Below are 21,500 nucleotides of genomic sequence, written 5' to 3'. Positions count from 1 at the left end.
CGAGAATTACCAACTCTGCTAAACTGGGAATTTTTCAAGAACGCGAGGGAATTCTGCAGTTCAACACGAAGCAACGACATCTATGTCATTGAGAGAAATGTGTATTAGATCTACAAACGAAACTTTTAACGAAACATTTCTAATATGTCTTATTACGTGCATTATCTGCAAACTCCAAATATATGAATCTATGCCAAGTATTAACGTATAGATAGAGCAAATAGTTGAAATTACCTATGGAAAAGGACGAATTGGTAGCACGATCGTAATGAAAAATCATTTTTACCGTAGACCAATTTCAGTTGTAAGAAAACAAATAGCTCAGTTAGTTAAAGCAACGAGTCTGTATGCTGGAGGTAGCTGGTTCGAGCCCCATAGCAGTGTAAATGTCACTTTTATTACTATGGTTATTTTACTTATTTTTTTATGTGGGAAAGAATCAAATTATAACATATGTGTAAAACTCATGACAATACCAAAAAAAGAAAAATAGTGTCGTTGTCGCACTTGTATTAGTGTCCCTAATTTTTGTTTGCAAACACTTTCGTTTTTATTTTCCCTGTGCTCACTGCTCACAATATGCTCGCTGGTGTATAACGAATGTTTTCCAGTAAACGTTAATTCTAATTTGGAGAATTTTATAAAGTTTCACAATGTTTATCATTAAATAATCTTCTATCCACTTGTTTGGACATTTTGATAACAGATTACCCTATTAAATGTTTAATTTTCCTTATATATTTAATTACGGAAAAGTTTTACAATGTATTAGTTTTAAATTGAAATTGTTTTGAATTTAGCACATGAGGTAAGTAGCCCGAAGGAGGAGAACTCAAGTAGCTGATATTCTACGTAAAAGCAACCAATTATAGATTGATGATGCTTCTTACCTTCAGCACATAATCTTTACGTTAGAGAGTCAGACAGAAAAATATATATTTCACAATGGGCTCTGGCTAAGTATAAGGAGGATCTGATGTTTCCTAAGTAAGTTCCTTTCAGAAAGTTTACTATTTCTTTAACGGTGTTGTAAATAAACATACTCATCGTTATTAGCCCGACACCAAACCATCCTGGACAAACCCCTCTAGAGCAACGATCGGCAAAAGTTTATTCTGGCTATTTTTATAAGCGACTCATGGGTGAAACACAAGTTAACGAAAGCAATGCTGTGTATACACTGCCATGCTTCTGACAAAATATAAAGAGTTTTGTAATCTTTAGACACTTTTCCTATTCTTTTTGTCACCCTTGGTTGTGTAGGGCGCCCTCGAACAAATAAAGAAGCGGTAATATTACAATAAAATATTTTCTGTTTTCGCTTGCTGCATTGCCTCCAGTTGGTGTGCTACAAATATTAGGGATTTTCTCAAATCCTTTTATAGTTATTTCTAAAATATTTGAGCCGCCTTCTCTCTGATGATTGCATTTCGATAAAAGTGTAATTACAAAACCCCATTACCTACTCTATTTTTGGTATAAATTTTGAACTCCCATATCCACTTAGACTGTAAATAAATAAGTGTACATTTTGATATTATATAAATGACCGCCCTTCCTCTTTAACCACTGGAATATACGAAAGCCTTGAAACATGTTCCATTGTTTTATGTAAGAGTTCATATTTGGAATTCACATCTTTTACTTAAGAGACTCTCACACACGACACTGTGTGAATAAATAAAGGGAAATGTTACAATTATAAAAATATTCCTCTTTTTCCACCTTAGAAGTGGACTATTCAGAAACGCTAAATCCAATATTTTTATTTAAGAGTTTACATTTGGAATTTCACATCTCCAATTTAAGCGAATCCTCACATTGAATACCTTCTCAATATATAAAAGGAAATTTCAAATTTCACTACTATAGAAATGAAATGACATCTTTGACTTTTATGCCGGGTAGGCTAAAGGAAACGGTGATGATGAGAATGAATGAAATGGTAGATTGAAGAAAGTGGGAAGAAACAGGAGAACCCGAGAAAACCCAAGCACACGGTGTTTGTCCACCACAAAGCCCACTTAACGCGAACTGGGATCGAACCAGGGACGCCACGCACTAGAGGTGAACGCACTACCACTGAGCCACCTCGACCCCACTACTATAGAAATCCCCCTTCTCCTCTTCAAGAGAAAAAAAAATTAAAAAACGCTGGAACCTGTGCTCCATTATATTTATTTAGGGGTTTATATTCCGAATTTTACATCTCTAACCGAAGTGAATTCTCACATTCGGCTCTTTGTGAATAAATAAAGGGAAGTTTTAGTGTTACTGAAATGCCTCTTTTACCCTCTTAGGAGCGGAATATTTGGAAACGCTCAAATAAGTGTCTAATTTTTAATTTAAAATTGCCAACATATGCCAAAAATTGTAATTAATCATGTGGTAATTAAACCACGCTACTGGACCGTAATAACAACTGAAAATGTCTATGAACAGGTCCCCGAATTTCTTACTTTCTGCATTCATACAAACGATAGTTAGTTAGCATTATTAGCTTCATTTAATGTAACAGGTAACATTTGAATTGGTAGTATCGGAAATCTTATGATAGTATCTTCTGCTTTAATTTAAAGAACTTCATTTCCTCATTGGGTAAATCAATAAACATGGAAAAAAACTGTAGCTGAAAATAGATTAAACTATTTTCTATGTTGGACGGAAACGCCCGCCCGAGTTTGTTGCGAGCATACAGCAGACTTTTCTGCTCGTCTGAACTGGTTGATCTGTGACGCTCGCACGAGTATGTTGCGGGCCCACAACTGAATTTTCTAATCGTCCGAACCGAGCATTAATGTACAACATGCGTCCACTGTAACCTCGCTTTCCCACCTGAGGTTTGGCAACATCGTACTGCGGGCTTATTGGTAAAAACAATCCGGCAATTCAGATGATGTAGAGTAGGTCTATCGTAAGTCGATTTGTTCGTCCGACTCCCCATACGACACGTAGCTCCCGAATGGAAGGAAATTTTGAATTCTCTTTTATGGAACAAATAGATAGAAGGATGTCTAGTCCGAGTTTGTTATTATAGTCTATTCGATATCACCTTCTTTAATATCGTAACGATGACTAGCCAAATAGAACATTTCATATATGGATAGAACATACATGTACTAATATACAATAACATACTGAGCAAGGCTATGTGATAACATGAAAAAAAAACACTATCACGTAACAGTTTCAACACAATGATTGTGTCTTCACCAGACTTCCACTCTTTCTGGCTGTTTCGGAGTTGGTCATCACTTATATATACTGTCCGGAGATCAACTTTCAATTAGGCTCCGCCCCTTCATTAAAAAGTAACACTCGTGCGGCTTTCACTTTTACTTTTTAGCTGCACACGTGTCCAATTAAAAGTTTACTTTTTTTCGCTAGATACATTCTGTCCTCTAATTATCCTTATTTTCCTTTTCCTAATTATTATTTTTCTCTTTCTTTCTTCTTCCTTTTCATTTCTTCTCTAAACAGAATCTTCTTCCACTCTTTATTTATCGAGGATCCTGCATTCCGATTTATTAACTTGTCTCCTGCCTTCATAATCTCCCTATCTTCCTTCCATTTTCTCACCAAAGTTCTGTTCTCTACTTGTATGACTTCTGCTCCTTCCCACCGTATCCCGTGGTTTGTCTCTTTGTGATGCTTGTATATTGCATTGTTGTCCCTTTTCAATCTTACATTATCCTGGTCCTGTTTTATCCTTTCTTGCATCTTCTTTTTTGTTTTTATTTTGTAAATTTTGTTACACTCCGCGCATCCTACTCTATATATTACTCCCTTTTGATCTTTGTCCGCTATTGCTTTTTTTCTTGGTTCTTCTGACTAGTTCAATTATTTTGCTTCCTCCTTTAGTGTACGTCCTAATTCCTGCTTTCCGAAGCATTCTCTTTATCTTCTCTGTTCCTTTCTCTAGGCTTTCTATTCCAAACCATTTTTTGTTTTTGTCTTCTTCCTCTTTCTTCCTCTCTCTTGCTATGTTTCTTGTGACCCTATCCTCTTTGTTGCATCCATTTCTCCTTAGTTGTGTCCAGAACTTTTTAAAATCTGTTTTCCTCTGTTCTTTATTTGTGTTTAGGTCTCCTATTCTTTTTTCCATGCCTTTTTTTTATGAAATTCTTCTTTATACCTCATCCACATCACTTCGTTTGTGGCAACACACTCCCGCTGCAAACTGTTTCTGGTACTAGGATGTAATAAACACTCCTCCTTCCGACTTCTTTATTTTCATATCTAAATAGTTTATCTCCTGTCTACTTCTATTTCATTCCCTAGTTTAATCCCTTTCATCTTCCTCGTCCCTTATGAATTTTTCCAGTTGCCTTTTCGTTCCCTTCCATATTCCTAACCAGTCTTCCAAATAACGGCAAAAAATAAGCATTCTTTATCCTCCTCTCTCTATCGTCTCCTTCTCCCACTGATTCATTATTATATCTGATACTGAACTCAAACGTAATCAGAGACAGGATTGTTTAAATGAAGGAAGGACTTAATATAGGATCTTGTTTACTATATTAAGAACTATGAACTATTTACATATGAAAATAAAGAAGTCGGAAGGAGGACAGTTTATTACGTTCTGGTACGAAAAAGAGTATGCAGCGGGAGCGTATTGCCACAAACAAAATGATATGGATGAGGATACAAAGAAGAATTTCATAAAAAGTACGGAAGAAAAAATAAAAGACCTAAACACAAATAAAGAACAGAGGAAAACAGATTTTAAAAAGTTCAGGACACAACTAAGGAGAAATGGATACCACGAAGAGGATAGGGTCACAAGAAACATAGCAAGAGAGAGGAAGAAAGAGGAAGAAGACAAAAACAAAAAATGGTTTGGAATAGAAAGCCTAGAGAAAGGAACAGAGAAGATAAAGAGAATGCTTCGGAAAGCAGGAATTAGGACGTACACTAAAGGAGGAAGCAAAATAATTGAACTAGTCAGAAGAACCAAGAAAAAAGCAATAGCGGATAAAGATCAAAGGGGAGTTATATATAGAGTAGGATGCGCGGAGTGTAACAAAATTTACAAAATAGAAACAAAAAAGAAGATGCAAGAAAGGATAAAACAGCACCAGGGTGATGTAAGATTGAAAAAGGGACAACAATGCGATATGCAAGCATCGCAAAGTGACAAACCACGGGATACGGTGGGAAGGAGCAGAAGTCATACAAGTAGAGAACAGAACTTTGGTGAGAAAATGGAAGGAAGGTAGGGAGATTATGAAGGCAGGAGACAAGGTGATAAATTGGAATGCAGGATTCTCGATAAATAAAGAGTGGAAGAAGATTCTGTTTAGAGAAGAAATGAAAAGGAAGAAGAAAGAGAGAAAAAATAATAGTTAGGAAAAGGAAAATAAGGATAATTAGAGGACAGAATGTATCTAGCGAAAAAAGTAAACTTTTAATTGGACACGTGTGCAGCTAAAAAGTAAAAGTGAAAGCCACACAAGTGTTACCTTTTAATGAAGGGGCGGAGCCTAATTGAAAGTTGACCTCCGCAGAGTATACAAGTGATGACCAACTCCGAAACAGCCAGAAGGAGTGGAAGTCTGATGAAGACACAGTTATTGTGTTGAAACTGTTACGTGATAGTGTTTTTGATATATTATCACATAGCCTTGCTCAGTGGGTTATTGTGTAATAGTACAAAGAGAAAACAAGGCCTGATAGAATAGTCATAAAATACAGGGGTGGACAAAAACTCTAAAAACACTTCATACAGGACACGTAAGGTTGACCCTCCACTGTACAACACATGTTCCGGTTGCCGATCGTTTTTTGTTTTCAATGTGTCGTGTGGACCTTCCTCTTCTGTCAGCGGTAATCAGTTCACCTGTGAGTGTCGTGGTGTGAAAGTGATGCGGTAAAATGGACAATCTGACAGACTTCCAAAGAGTCAGGATCGTTGGTGCCCCTCTTGTTGGAGCTTCTGTGGCAACAGTGGCAAATATTGTGGGGGTATTGAAAGGCACTGTGTCCAGTGTCACGAGGGCTTACACAATTCATGGACAAACGACGTCTGCAAAGCACATCAGTGGTCGAAAGACAATCCTGTCAGATAGGGACCGGAGGGCATTAAAACGGATTGTAGCAGCTAAAAGGAAGACCACTGCCATGAAAATTACGTCTGAACTCAATTCCGGCCTACAGAATCCGGTTTCATCGTAAACAGTGCGACGGGAATTTCATAAAATGAAATCTCATGGCAGGGCCGCTATGCCAAACCCCCTGGTCACAGCAGTAAATGTGGAGAGGCATATCCAGTGGTGCAAGGACCACAAGGAGTGGACACATGAGCAGTGGAAACACGTAATGTAGTCCAATGAATCGATTTTCACCTTGTTTCCAACAACCGGTCGTGTTTACGTGTGGAGAACACTGTCGCAGGCCTATGATACAGACTATCTGCTCCCAACTCTAAAGCATGGGGATGGTTCGGTTACAGTATGGGCAGTGTTATCGTGGTGTTTTGCAGGTCCCATCATAGCCCTGCATGGAATGATGAATGCTAAGGCATATGAGGGCTTTTTGGGGAACCAGGTTCTACCCATGACCCAAATATTGTTCCCTGATGATGATTGTATCTACCAAGATGATTTGGCACTCTGTCACGTTGCAAAAACGGTGAAATCGTGGTTTGAAGAGCATGACCAGGAGCTATCACACCTCTCCTGGGTCCCACAATCACCAGATCTGAACATCATTGAGCCATTGTGGTCTGAGTTAGAAATGCGTCTTCGCTCTCATTATCCTCCAGCTGCATCCCTTAAGGAAATGGAGTATGTTTTGGAGGAACAATGGTACAAAATTTCACACAGTACGATTCAGGAGCTGTATACGTCCATTCCACGTCGGATCCAAGCTGTTTTGGACCCAAAGGAGGCCCCAACCACACCATACTAGGTATGATTTTCACACTTTTGCAAACGTTTTAGATTTTTTTGTCAACCCCTGTACTACCATGAGCAAAATAAATGACGCGTCTCTTTATTTTGAAGTTTTTTGAAAATATCTCCGTTTTCTTTATATGTTCGAAATTTCGGAAGGTTTCCCCAGCAGGACAGGTTAATAACAAACCCGTTTTTAATATTTGTGTTAGATATTAGCTTAAAATAAATAAATTAGAAGCAAAAAACATTAAATCGACAGAAATCTCGAGAATTACCAACTCTGCTAAAGTGGGAAATTTTCAAGAACGCGAGGGAATTCTGCAGTTCAACACGAAGCAGCGACATCTATGTCATTGAGAGAAGCGTGGATTAGATCTACAAACGAAAATTTTAACGAAATATTTCTAGTATGTCTTATTATATGCATTATCAGCGAACTCCAAATATATGAATCTATGCTAAGTATTAACGTATAGATAGTGCAAATAGTGGAAATTACCTATGGAAAAAGACGAATTGTTAGCCCAATTGTAATGAAAAATCATCTTTACTGTAGAACAGGTTCAGCTTACGTAAGAGAGCAAATAGATCAGTTAGATAAAGCAACGAGTTTGTATACCGAAGGTAGACGGTTCGAATCCCGTGGTAGTACTATTGTCATTTTTATCACTAAGGTTATTTTATTTATTTTTTATTTGGGAAAGAATCAAATTGTAACATATGTGTAAAACTCATGACGATACCAAAAAAAAAAAAAAAAAAGAGAGAGAGAAAATATCGTCACATTTGCATTAGTGTCTCTAATTTTTGTTTGCAAACAGATTCGTAATTATTTCCCCTGTGCTCACTGATGCATAACGAATGTTTTCCAGTAACTGTTAATTCTAATTTGGAGAATTTTATAGTTTCACAATGTTTCTCACTACATAATCTTCTATCTACGTGTTTGGATATTTTGATAACAGATTTCCCTATTAAATGTTTAATTTTCTCTGTAAATATTTGTCTTAAATTGAAATTGTTTTGAATTTACTACATAAGCAAAGTTGCCCGAAGGAGGAGAGCTCAAGTAATAGATATTCTACGTAAAAGCAACTTATTGTAGAATGATGATGCTTCTTACCTTCAGCACATAATCTTAACGTTAGAGAGTCAGAGAGAGAAAAATCCTGTTTTTCCTCCCCTATGACCACTCATCTTAAAGCTCTACCTATAATGATTCGTGTCACATAATTTCGGCTCTCCAAAGACATTCATATTTATTATTATTATTATTATTATTATTATTATTATTATTATTATTATTATTATTATTATTATTATTATTATTATTATTATTATTATTCCTAATATATTTATAGCGCCCCTTAACTGTAATATTACCTCTTCTTTATTTGTTCGAGGCTTCCCTACACGACCAAGGGTGACAAAAAGAATAGGAAAAGTGTCTAAAGATTACAAAACACATTATATTTTGTCAGAAGTATGGCAGTATATACACAACATTGCTTCCGTTAACAAGTGTTTCACCCTTGAGTCGCTTATAAAATTAGGCAGAATAACTTTTGCCGATCATTGTTCTAGAGGGATTTGTCCAGAATGGTTTGGTGTCGAGCTAATAACGATGAGTATGTTTATTTACATCACTGTTAAAGAAATAGCAAACTTTCTGAAAGGAACTTACTTAGGAAACAGATCTTCCTTCTACTTAGCCAGAGCCCACTCTGAAAAATTGCATCTGGCGTTCTGAGTGAAAGTTCTATGGGACTATTAGAAAAATATATTCCCGTTTTCACGCTGATGGTAGAATTTCTTAAACAGTTATTGAATTACGTTCGAAGGGTAGGCGTAAATAGCGCCCCCGCAACAATGTGGCGTGGGGACCGCACAAGCTGCAAGGCCAAAAAATATACAGAAAGTACGCAGGGGCGGAGCAGGCCAAATTTTCACACGGGCAAAGTGACTTTTTGGCGCCCTTCCCCTAGTAGTAGCCTATATTTTACATTTTATCATAGTGTTTTTAATAGTTTAAACCAGGAGCGTCATTTCAGATTTTTCTTTCGGGGGGGGGGGGGCAAGACCTCTTGATATAAGTAAAATTTCGCGTTTTTCACTGATTTACTACTTTTCTAATGATAAAATCTATATACATCTCAAACTCACGGGGGGCCAATGCCCCTCCCTGCCCTCCCTAAATGACGCCTCTGTTTTAAACCCATTTTCAAAAAGAAATCCATTACCTAGGAAAACTTCACAAAGAATATGGCCCGCTATAAACAATACCAACTCCACCCCCCCTGGTCTAGTGGCTAGCACGCCTGCCTTTTGTGGTACCGGGTCCAATTCCCGGTGGATTACTGTTGAACGATAAAAGTGGTTCGGATTCCACTATAATTAGTATCCACATCTCCCTTGCCCATTAAGGCATAACCGTGGAACACTAAACTCAAGCAAACAAACAAACAATACTTAATTCCCGGCACTCTTTATTCTACATGCCATCTCTCAATTTTTCGATACAGCCCCCTTAGTACTATGAAACTCTCTTCTTCCATAGTGAAATGGAAAAAGATCATATAATTGCCACTACTTTACAAGAATATAAACCAAAAACGTCAGTAGAAAGCACATTATAAAATTTACTTTTTGAGGCTCGTTTTGGTGCCCCTCTTTCTCTGGCGCCCCGGACAGTCGCCCGGCCCTTAGTCCGCCCTTCAAAGTACGGACGCATAACTAAGGACTGCGGAGGAGAGGTTAACCTTCATGTTATGCCACTGGTTTGACGTGTTTGAAATGTTCAGTAAGTGATCGGTTAGTGAAATAATTTCGACGGTTACTGATGTTTAAAGTTTAGCTAAGACAAAGCTACCTAATCAAATACATTTGATATCGCGATGTCACAATTTGATTTTTCCTCACATAAAAAAGATAAAAACAATAGTAATAAAAACCCTTACTCGTACTGGGCTCCTAACTAACTAACAACTTAATTCTTACAGACTAGTTGCTCTGACCAACTGAGTTTCGATTTCTTACGCGAAAGAAGTCTGTTATATTAAGAGGCATGCTTTTCATTATCAAAACTGTTCGAAGTAATACGAACATGGCTTAAGAACAGAGACGGAACTGAATTACCACTCGATTGACCTTGAGGGCAAATCACCATAGCGTAGCTATAAACGTAAGTTCAGCATGCATTTCTCTGGAGTATTCCTATCCTTTCGTTTCGTAGTATTCCGTTGTGTTCAGTATTCCTATCAGCCAGTCATGCTTGTTCGTAGGAGTAATATGTTACAAACCTAACCTTTCGTTAGAGCACAAAGACAGAGAACCAAAATTAATGAATTCTTGCCGTTGTGAACTTGGGATACCACCATGTGCAATAAAACTGTCGCGTCTCCTTGAAGTGATATTTTATCGAAAATAACTCGTTTTCCTTTATATATCCGAAGTTTTCGAGGGTTTCAAAATGAGGAAACGTTACTGACAAACAAGGACGCATTTAGGGGTGGGTCCAGGTGGTCCGGACTCCCCTCTGAAATCCCAGCTTCTCTGTAAATTTAGCCTAAATTTAAGGATTATCTTTTAAATTTTATTATTTATCCTAATATTGAAGTCGGACTTCTCCCGAAATAAATTACTGCATACGTGCCTGCTGACAATTTTCAATATATTCCTTAAATAAGTAAAATAACTAAATTAGGAGCAAAAAGCTTCAACACGGGCTAACTTTTGTCCACTGCCAATATTGTTAGAAGGGATATTAATAGCAAAAACTGCTAGGCAATGCTGAACCTTGGAACTTCACTCCGAACAGCAAGCCTATTATTGAGAACTACATATGAAACATTTTATCAAAACTTATTTAGCTTTTACCTGGCATGAAATTATTATATACACCAAAATTCACTCTCCTAAAATGTGTATCTAAACATTGCTCTACGTATCTACGAAGCAATGAAAATTATTTATCGAAATATGTGAGCAGGGAATTCTAACAGCCAGCCATTTTATTTAAATCGTAGTAAACCCTGTAACCGGGCGTTAACGTGAAGACAAAGCTTGGTCCATTGGTAAAGTGTTGGAAGAATATAAACTCAATGTTCGTAGGTTCGAATCTATCCACTCACCATAACATTTTGTTCTTATGTGTAACGATGAAATAAGAAAGAAAAAATGTATAACCGTTAAGACAAAACTTCAACCAAGTCTGAAGAGAACAATACTAAAATAGTAACACAATGACGTCAACCAAAAATTATTTCATGTAGCGTTTGGACGAAATTACAGCTGTTAACAATTGCAGAAATAAAAGCAGGCTGATAGCTGTAATATAGTCTAGACTTCTGAATGCATTTACTTCCTGAAAACTTCCGTCTCGTCATTGGTATGCCGTTAATCATTGTAAAACCTTTCAATTGGAAGTGAAATGACACAAACTAAAACAGTTTTAAATCAATAAATGTCTATGTGTAAAAGTAGGTGTCTTTTATCTGTAGTTCTGAGTTCCTTTTACTTTGAAGTGACAAATGAGAGAAGAAATTATGGTGTTCGAAAAAAAATCAAATTTGAGATTTCAACGAATTTACACGTATTATAGCCCCTAACACCGAAAAAGTTATTTTTCGATACATGTCTTTCTGTTCGTCCGTCCGTTCGCTACACTTTTCTGTGCACTCGCCTAGAAGCCATACCGTTCAACTTATCTGCACCAAATTTTAGTTTAAGATTTTCATAGTATTTCCTATAGTTTTTTTTATTTCCCTCCTACTCCCAAAACAAGGGTAGTTTCCTGTACGATGAAAATAGAAAAAAGATATTTTCTCATAACTGGCTCTAACGATCTTGTTTTCTTTCTTTTTTTATAAATCAATATTTAATTAGCAACCCTATTTTGTGGTATAAGGCATTTATCTAAGAAAAATCTACAAGGGGTAGTTTATACTAAGGGGGTGAGTTTTTTTCTCAGTGATTTTCTCAAAATGGACTCAAATGTTTTCGTTCATATTTCATAAATAAAGATTTCATTAATAACTTATCAATATGGCATAACTCGTTTGTCCTAAAAAAATGCGAGGGGTAGTTTATTCTTGGTGGAGTGTTGTCTGGGCGATTTTCTCAAAAACGACTCAAAAGAGTTTATTCATATTTCAAAAATAAATATTTCGTTAATAACCGAACAATATGGCAAAACTCGTTTGTCCTGAAAAAATATGCGAGGGGTAGTTTACTCTTGGGGGTGTTTTTCCTCTACGGTTTTCTCAAAAATGAGTCAAGCAATTTTGTTCGTACTCAGAAATAAATATTTCATTAAAAACCTAGTAATATGGAATAACTCGCTTACCCTGAAAGAATCCTCAAGAGATAGTTTATTCGGGGAGTTATTTTTCCCTCACGATTTTCTCAAAAATTACTCGGACAATTTTATTGATAATTCATAAATAAGTATTTCATTAATAACCTTATATTTTAGTATAAGTCATTTCTATGAAAAACAATTACAACGGATAGTTTATTTTTGGGGTCAAGGTTATTTCCCCGACAATTTTCTCGAACGACAGGCGATTTTGTTCAAATTTCGCAAATAAATATTTCATTAATAACCAAAAGTATATCTTAACTCATTGTTCGAAACAATTCACAAGAGGTAGGTTACTCCTGACGTGTTCTTTTTGAACGACTTTCCCAAAGTGACTCATTTGATTTTTTTCATATTTCATAAACAATGATTGCATTAATTGGTCTATTATATGTCTAATGAAAATGTGCTCAAAGTGTGAGTTAGTTTTGTAGTATGGATTTTCTTCAATCGAAGTTTTTTATTCGATAATCTGACATTCGATGTATTTGAAAATTACGATAATTTTATTCGTATTATCCAAATACACACTTCAGTAACAACTGCGGCCTAACACAGTTAAGAAATTGAATTCAAAAAGTTTAGTGCGGTGGCCCTGTAATTGAATATTTTTTTAGAAACTCCCTAGCTTTTTGTGGTAAACTCAGGCTTTTCTTTTTCGAGCGACAAAAGAGAGAAAATATAGTGATTGCGAAAATAATATCAAATTCAGATTTCAACGGATTTACATGTTTCATGGCGTCTACATACCGAAAATGTGACTTTTCGACACCCGTCCTTCCGGTCCGTCCGTTCGGCACACTTTTATATGCACTCGCCTAGAGGCCATACCGTTCAACTTATCTACACCAAATTTTAAACTTAGGGTTTACTTAGTATTCTTACAGGAGCTTTTCCATTTTTCCCTACCACCTAAAATAAGTGTGGTTTACAAACAGCCGAAAATCGAAAAACGCTATTTTCTCAAAAATGGTTTTAACAATTTTGTTTATTTTTCATTAATCAATATTTAATTAACAACCCTATATTGCAGTATCAGATATTTCTCTTAGAAAAATTTACGATTGGTAGTTTATTCTTGGAGGTGACTTTTTCTCGACGATTTTCTCAGAAAAGACCCTGGCGAATTTTGTACACACTTCATAAATAAATATTTGACCTTACAACATGGTTTAAGTCAATTGACCTGAAAAATATATGAGTAGTAGTTTATTCTTGGACTTGAATTTATTCCCAGTGAGTTTCTCAAACACGACCAGTTGGCAACCCTGTATCTCGACAACGAAGCTGAATTCGAAAACTGCAAGAGGACCATTTGTCCCCTTTTGATGTCACGAATCACCTCCCGAAGTTTGTGGACATCTTTCAGGTTCACCCTTAATGAAGCTTCTTTTCGAAAAGTTAACTATTAACTTTAGGCATTGTTTATCTTTTTTTAAATCACAAATGTCGTTATTAATTTTAAGGCAGAGAACTACTTCTGAGAGAATAGATCTTGAAAAATAATTTTAAAACTTAGACTTTTGTTTTCGAGATATTCCAGACAAGACGAGACATTTTACAAGCTATCTCGTGTCCAAAACATTTGCCTCGTATTATCTTGGATGTCACAAAGCGCGTCTTGTCTCTTTCTCGAGACATGTCTTATCTCGTGCGCATTCGTTAACACTTGGGAAGGATTATCTTTCTACTCAAAGCATTGTTTTTATAATGGTTGCATATTTATGATAATTGCTGTCCACATAAATTACAGTCCTTTCAGTTGAATTAATTTTTATTATTATTATTATTGAAATTGTAATATCTAGTTTAACGTTGGACGATTATGCACCTACGCTAAGGGAGAATGATGATGAATGAAATGGGAAATGAAGAAAGTGGGAGGAAAATGGAAAATCTCAAGAAAATACATACCCATGCACACGGTATTTGTCCACCTCAAATTTCACTTGGCACGAAGTGGAATCGAGCCACGGACCCCCTGCACCAAAGGTCCCTGCAATGCTTTATTATTATTATTATTATTATTATTATTATTATTATTATTATTATTATTATTATTATTAATAATAATAATAATAATAATAATAATAATAATTGAAGCGAGCTTAACGAGTTTCAACCGTACGACTCAACCAACGTTTGGGTGCCTGTTCGTTCGTCTGCTCCTCTCATAAAAGACATTTCATTTTAATGAAACTAGTAAGTGCCTTCTTTTAGCTCTGCGAAGTAACTATTGCTTGGAATATGAATCTGCAAAACATAAGAGGTAAAATTAACCAAATGGTGCAAGTTTCCACAAAACAATTTTGCAATATCAACTACGTGAATCTTGTCCCATAAAGAAGCCGAAACCCTTACACCGAAGAGCCCTCCGAGATTTGATCATTGTCCACACGGACTGAAATTGTCATTTGAAGCGAAGACTTTAATATGAAGCCAATAATTTCTTTAAAGTAGACAGAAAATTCGGAAGTTATAAGCATTTTCATATTTTTGCCTTTCCCCATAAGGGAGCCGTAGCCCCCTATACTGAAGCCCCCCCCCGGAGATTTGATCATTGTCCACTCGGACTGAATTTGTCATTTGGAACCAACACTTTAATACGAAGCAAAATATTTCTTTAAAATAGACGAAAAATTCGAAAGTTATAAACATGTTAATAATTTTGCCTTTTCTCATAAGGGGACCGTATTAGCCTACACTGAAGAGCCCCACGAGATTTGATCATTGACCACTTGGACTGAAATTCTCATTTGAAACCAAAACTTTAATATGAAGCCAAAAATTAAACTTTTACATCAATTTAAACTGACTGGGTTCCGGTTCCCCCCACTATTGTTTAGTTTAGTTAAGTGGTAATTTGTGACAGCTTCACATCATCAAAAGAATGTTTCACTTCCCCTCCCCTCCCCCAGGAGTTCGTGCTGGATCCACCACTGGAATCAATAGACACTCTTCCTATTCTTTTTGTCACCCTTGATTGTGTAGGGGCTCCCTCGTACAAATAAAGAAGCGGTAATATTACAATCAAGGGGCGCTATATATTAGGTATTTTTTTAGTTACCTACCCCTAACCGCACAGGGCCATCTTTCGTAGAATAAAAAATATTACGTGATATTCCAATCATGAAAGGGGAGAGGATGCTGTAAATATATTTCTTATTCATTTTGTCTGTCCTGCTTATCAAAAATTACTTTCTGTTGGAAGGGTACTGAAATGAGAGGGGCAAAATAAAAAGTCGTACCCCCTCCTACATGGTTGCTCAAATAAGTACTAAAGAAAGCATTTTAAACTAAGATATTTAAGATTTAAACTAGGAAACTAAGATATCCTTACATAATGTAAGGATGGCATATTCAGTATTATTATTATTATTATTATTATTATTATTATTATTATTATTATTATTATTATTATTATTTGAATGTTTTTGGAGCACCGAAATTTTGTGAGACGAACAATGATATGTAGAGGTTTAAGATGGGTGGTCATAGAGGAGGAAAAACCAGGATTTTTCTCTGTCTGACTCTCTAACGTAAAGATTATGTACTGAAGGTAAGAAGCATCATCATTCTACAATAGGTTGCTTTTACGTAGAATATCAATTACTTGAGTTCTCCTCCTTCGGTCTACTTACCTTATGTAGTAAATTCAAAACAATTTCAATTCAATACAAATACATTGTAAAACTTTTCCGTAATTAAACATCTAGGGAAAATTAAACATTTAATAGGGAAATCTGTTATCAAAATATCCAAACACGTAGATAGAAAACTTTATATTATGAAAACTTTTTATTGTGAAACGTTATAAAATTCTCCAAATTAGAATTAACATTTACTGGGAAACATTCGTTATGCGCCAGCGAGCATATGGTGAGCAGTGAGCACAGGGGAAATAATTACGAAACTGTTTGCAAACAAAATTAGGGACGCTAATGCAAGTGCGACAACGGCATTTTTTCTTTTTTTGGTATCGTCATGAGTTTTACACATACGTTACAATTTGATTCTTTCCCAAATAAAAAAATAAAAAAAATAACCGTAGTGTAGTGATAAAAATGATAACGGCACTTCCACGGGATCGAACCCGCTACCTTCAGCATACAGGCTCGTTGCTTTAACTAACTGAACTATTTGTTTTTTTACGTGAACTGAGCCTGTTCCGGTAAAGACGATATTTCATTACGATCGTCCTACCAATTCGTCCTTTTCCATAGATAATTTCCACTATTTGCTCTATCTTTATGTTAATACTTAGCATATATTCATATATTTGGAGTTTGCAGATAATGTATATAATAAGACATACTAGAAATATTCGTTAAAAGTTTAGTTTGTAGATTTAATCCACATTTCTCTCAATGACATAGATGTCGCTGCTTCGTGTTGAAATGCAGAATTCCCTCGTGTTCTTGAAAATTTCCCACTTTAGCAGAGTTGGTAATTCTCGAGATTTCTGTCGATTTAATGTTTTTTGCTTCTAATTTATTTATTTTAAGCTAATATCTAACACAAATATTAAAAACGGGTTTGTTATTAACCTGTCCTGCTGGGGAAACCTTCCGAAATTTCGAACATATAAAGAAAACGGAGTTATTTTCAAAAAACTTCAAAATAAAGAGACGCGTCATTTATTTTGCTCATGGTAGTACATGTGTCATGATTAGAATTCCTTTGAGGCTAAAAGATAAAATCCTTTCTGAAATTGAAACTTTTCTTGAAATCAAAGTTTTCGCATGATCTTCTCTTACTTTTTCTACAGAGTTTATTAACTTTAAGAAGTTATTTTGGTTTCCTTGCTTTATCACAATTTTGAAAATAGCTGAGAAAGAAATATTGTACAATTTGGTCTTGACGTAGTCTAGATATTATACGGAATAACTTTCCACTTAACCTTTTTACATTTTTAAAGTATTGCATTGTAGAAAATGAGTTTGATAGATGGCGTGCATAGTCTAACCTTTTGCTTCTCATATTGAGCGTTAAAGCATCTGATTTCCAAAAGGGCCTTGGAACAAAATAGGGAGGTTAGGGGCAAAAATTTATTCACGAAGTATGTGAAATAGAATTTCATGTTAAACTTTTATCTTGGTATTGGACTAAGGCCATGACATATTCTATCTATAGGTGTTTTACATTTATTATTAGTATTAATAATAGTAATATTTATTATTATCATTATTATTATGCAATCAGCAGCTAAAGATTTAGCTACTCTGGGAAATAGGAAAATGCTCGCTAATATAGCACTTTTAAAGAATTATCAGTATTTCTTTTGCAAATTCTCAGTCTTTTTTTTTTAATAATTATATAATAACTCCTTGCACTTATATCTTGAGTTTTATATTAATTTTGCAATGGTAAAAGATATCTAACTGACATAAAATTTGAATATTATAGATATAAAAAGTCGGTCAAAAAAATGCTCTTGATCCTCTTTGTTTGGAAAGTGAGGAAGGGAAGTGCATGTTTATTTTTTTTTTTTTAAAAAAAAAGGAAATTTCGAAATGGATAATGAAAGGGAAAATGTAAATTCTGGAGGTTTTTGACCCTCTTTGAAGAGGTTTTATTACCTTGTAGAGTTATATGGTTGACTATAGGGATCCATCCCCTTTAATAGTACATGGAAACGTTGATGCTGCCAACTTAAATTTTTGAAGTTGTACATAAAACCACCTCTTAAATTTCGGAATTGTCAAAGAACATTCTGTAAGTATTTTAAAGAACCTAAATATATATTTCTGTAAATTTGGTATGTACAGCATGTACCTTTTAATGGATTAAAAAAATGCTAAAATTAAGCAATTGGAGATTTTTGACCTAATATATCCTTCTTGATGAGGCTTTAAAGTATTATATGTTTATACGGATAAGTACAGGATCAATTCTTATCCATACGACATTGGTATATTGATGTTTTCCTTTTAATATTTATGTTGAGGATATTGGCCCATATCTTAAATTTGGAAATTGTCATAAATATGTATATATGTTTAAATGTTCTCCAGGTGTTGAATATAGACTTCTATAAATTTTATTAGTCATGATTGTAACCTTATATGGGTGCAAAATTGTCAAAAGTAGCACTTCACATTCAGTGTGAATTTAACATTTTGGCGGTGATATTGAATTAGAATAAGGCTCGAATTTTGAATGTTGTGGTTAATGTTCACTAGGATAGATTGTAACCCCTCTTTAAAGTATGGAGGGGTAAGTTGGCAAGCCCCTTAATTTTGAGAGGAGTACATAGGACCTTCCCCTTGAATTTTGGACATTACTAAAATTAAGAACTTGGTATTGTAGTCTAGGACTAGGGATTAGTGCGAGGTGAGACTTTGAATGTAGTTTTCTCTAAGACAATGTTTTATTGCAAGATATGATCATGTGGATTAGTACCATACACCCGTTTCTTTTTCTTTTTTTCTTTTTCTTTCTTTCTTTTTTTTTGAATAGGACATGGGTACCATGATCCACACTTTGAAAAGTTTGGATGGGCCCACCCTCAAATTTTGGAAATTGTCAAATCTAGAAATTACAAAATTGTTTCTAGGACTGAGGTATATACTTCTGTAAATTTAGATGGTTCATATTAATCCTTTGCATGCGTAAAATAGTTTCAAATTTAAATTTTGGGAATTTTGATTCATCTAAGATAACAGACTTCTATATATCATTTTACTAGCTGAAATACCCATTCTTTGCATGGAGGCTGTATCTGGAAGTCAACGCATATGAGAGATCACCATTCACTTCAGTGACCGCCTAACTATGGATTTGACACTAATATCGGTCATTTTGGATTATTGGTACATGTCTCGGTATCCTCCGGTGACCTACAGCCCGCAGCCGAATAGAGTGAATTTGGAAGTTAATGCAATCGGAGTCTCACCATTGATCTCAGCGACCGCGAAAACTATGAATTTGTCACTAATATCAGTCATTTTCTACTAAACGCTCCCGAGATCCCCCTGGGTCGAAATTAAAAAAAAAAAAAAGTTCGTCTTGGTCTGGAGTCCGGACCAAGGTACCCGTGATCCAATCTTCTGGTTCCCAGGCCGCATACAGACACAGGAACACACAAACGAACTCTTTATTTTATTTATATTAGATTATATGGATAAGTACAGTGCATAGTGTGAGGTCATTGCTGGAAAGTTAGCTTTGGTGATCCCAACCTTTAACTCCAAATTTTGGACTTGAAACCTAAAAGGTAGTTATTGATATACATTAACAATTTCACAATTAGAATCTTAGGATTGTAGTTATTAAAACCGATTGATATGCGTCATAACAATTTCACCCTTTGAACTTTAGTTGTAACTTATAATATAAGGTAATTAGTGGAAAGTTATTCTTGGTGCAATCTGATTGGCTGATCAGTTTAAAATATTCGTTTAATTTTCTCCAAATTTTTAAAAAAGACTTTCTTTAATTTTTGTTTAAAATTTATTTTTCGATTATTGATTTTTTTTTTAAATTTAGCTTTCAAAATTTTTGAATCTTAGTATTCTGGTTATAGTAAGTACGACTCATAGTTTTAGGTCATCGCTGAAAACTTATACTTGATGCAATCTGATTGACTGGTCACTTTTAAATTTTTGTTTGAAACTTTTTGAAATGTAAAAGTTTGTTGTAAAATTTTAAAGTCAGTGTCTTTATTGTCACAAATGAACTATTTATTAACACATGTGCGTATCCAGTAATGACGACGATAAGATTCATACATCTACATAAATGCTGCACTGACCGCGGTGGCTCAGTGGTAGAGCGTTCACCTCTGGTACTTGGGACCCCGGGTTCGATCCCAGCCCCCGGCAAGTGAACTTTGTGGTGGACAAACACCGTGTCCGTGGGTTTCCTCGGGGTTCTCCCGTTTCCTCCCACTTTCTTCATTCCACCATTTCATTAATTACTCATCATCACCGTCTCCTTTAGCCTCACCGGCATAATCGTGGGACGTAAAAAACTCAAATTCCAACTCAAAATCTAAATTGAATGCATCTTCCAAGGGGCCCTCTGTTGAATAAGTATATGATACTAGTATTTAGAAACCTTAATACTTCCTGTTGTTTTTCAGTTTCCATTGACAGGTATTTTCGAGACAAAATAACATATTTATCACCTTCCAGAGTCATAAGTATATATCACCTTCCGGAGTCATAAGTAATCTGGATCGAAACCTTGTACAAATGACTTGGATGGATATAATTTTACAAGGTGTATTCTGATGTAAAGTGGAAATTATGGTAATTTATTTCAAAAGATCACATGAGTATAGAAATTGTAAACAAGTAGCCATGATGACGTTATGATGGATACTATTTTAATCGACACTTCTTTACGAAGACAATGATATATACATGTACATCATAAACACATGTGATGCTATTTTGTTGATGCTGCAATTATTTATTTTTCTGACATGTATCATTGCGTTCAACTCTTCTGTGCAATGTTGCCAGATATTATTGTTCTACACAGTTCCGGTTCTTAGAAACGGTTCTTTTCTACGTCCTCGAAACTTTTGCACTAACAAAAACATCAACTTATTGATCAACTCGACGCCAAAAGTGCAGGAAAAAGTAGACCAATGCGAGTGAAATTGAGTACAGGTATACTAGACGTGAAATAAGGGAGATTGTGTTTTCTACTTTCCTTCAAAAATATTTCCCTCCACACTTATTACCACATAATGTCAAAATTAGGAAAAAAAGTAGTCCAGACGTCCTAAAGTACATGCAAGATTGTATCAAAACTGCGTTCTTGTTTACTTCAGTTGTTAAAGAATGATATAAGTATTTGTTAAGTTTAAAATTGTTAAGAGCCGTTCTTATTCTACTCAAAATCTAGCAGTGTAGCTATATAAAGTTTTATATTTCAGGCGAAGTGGGAATTAATTTTCGGAGTTGAGTAACGATCACCTCATTGGGTTGAGATCGCCTGATTGCAGACAACAGGTAAGAGGATTGTTTAAAATTACGAGCTTATTTATATTCTCTTACAGGTTCGTAGAATTACTTTTGAATCTAAGCAAAACAACGTGGGCTGTTCGGCTAAATGTAAGAGTATTTCTTGTATCAAAAGTTGAAATATAATTGATCCTTTCTAACTCACACCATTCCAAGGATTGTATTGATATTTTCGTATATAGCAAATTGCGATTATGATGTATGTTCGAAAATTAGGTATTGTTTCCTCATGTATCACAGGTTTTGATTTTATGAGTGACATTTTTC

The 21,500-nt window shown here is 35.3% G+C and overlaps 1 long non-coding RNA gene across 1 annotated transcript in view; it reads left to right on the top strand.

Moving 5' to 3' along the window:
- LOC145672815 (uncharacterized) overlaps positions 1–21,500 on the top strand; it is a 44,138-nt gene that overhangs the window by 7,714 nt on the left and 14,924 nt on the right. The window contains exon 2 of the long non-coding RNA XR_014128677.1: positions 21,146–21,221. This is a non-coding gene — a long non-coding RNA (uncharacterized LOC145672815). The remainder of the gene's footprint in view (positions 1–21,145; positions 21,222–21,500) is intronic.

This window comes from Thermobia domestica, chromosome 16 (assembly GCF_964235325.1).
Source record: "Thermobia domestica chromosome 16, izTheDome1.hap1.1, whole genome shotgun sequence".
NCBI lineage: Eukaryota > Metazoa > Arthropoda > Insecta > Zygentoma > Lepismatidae > Thermobia > Thermobia domestica.
The sequence above is the reverse complement of the archived record's forward strand: the minus strand, read 5'-3'. Positions and strand labels throughout refer to the sequence as shown.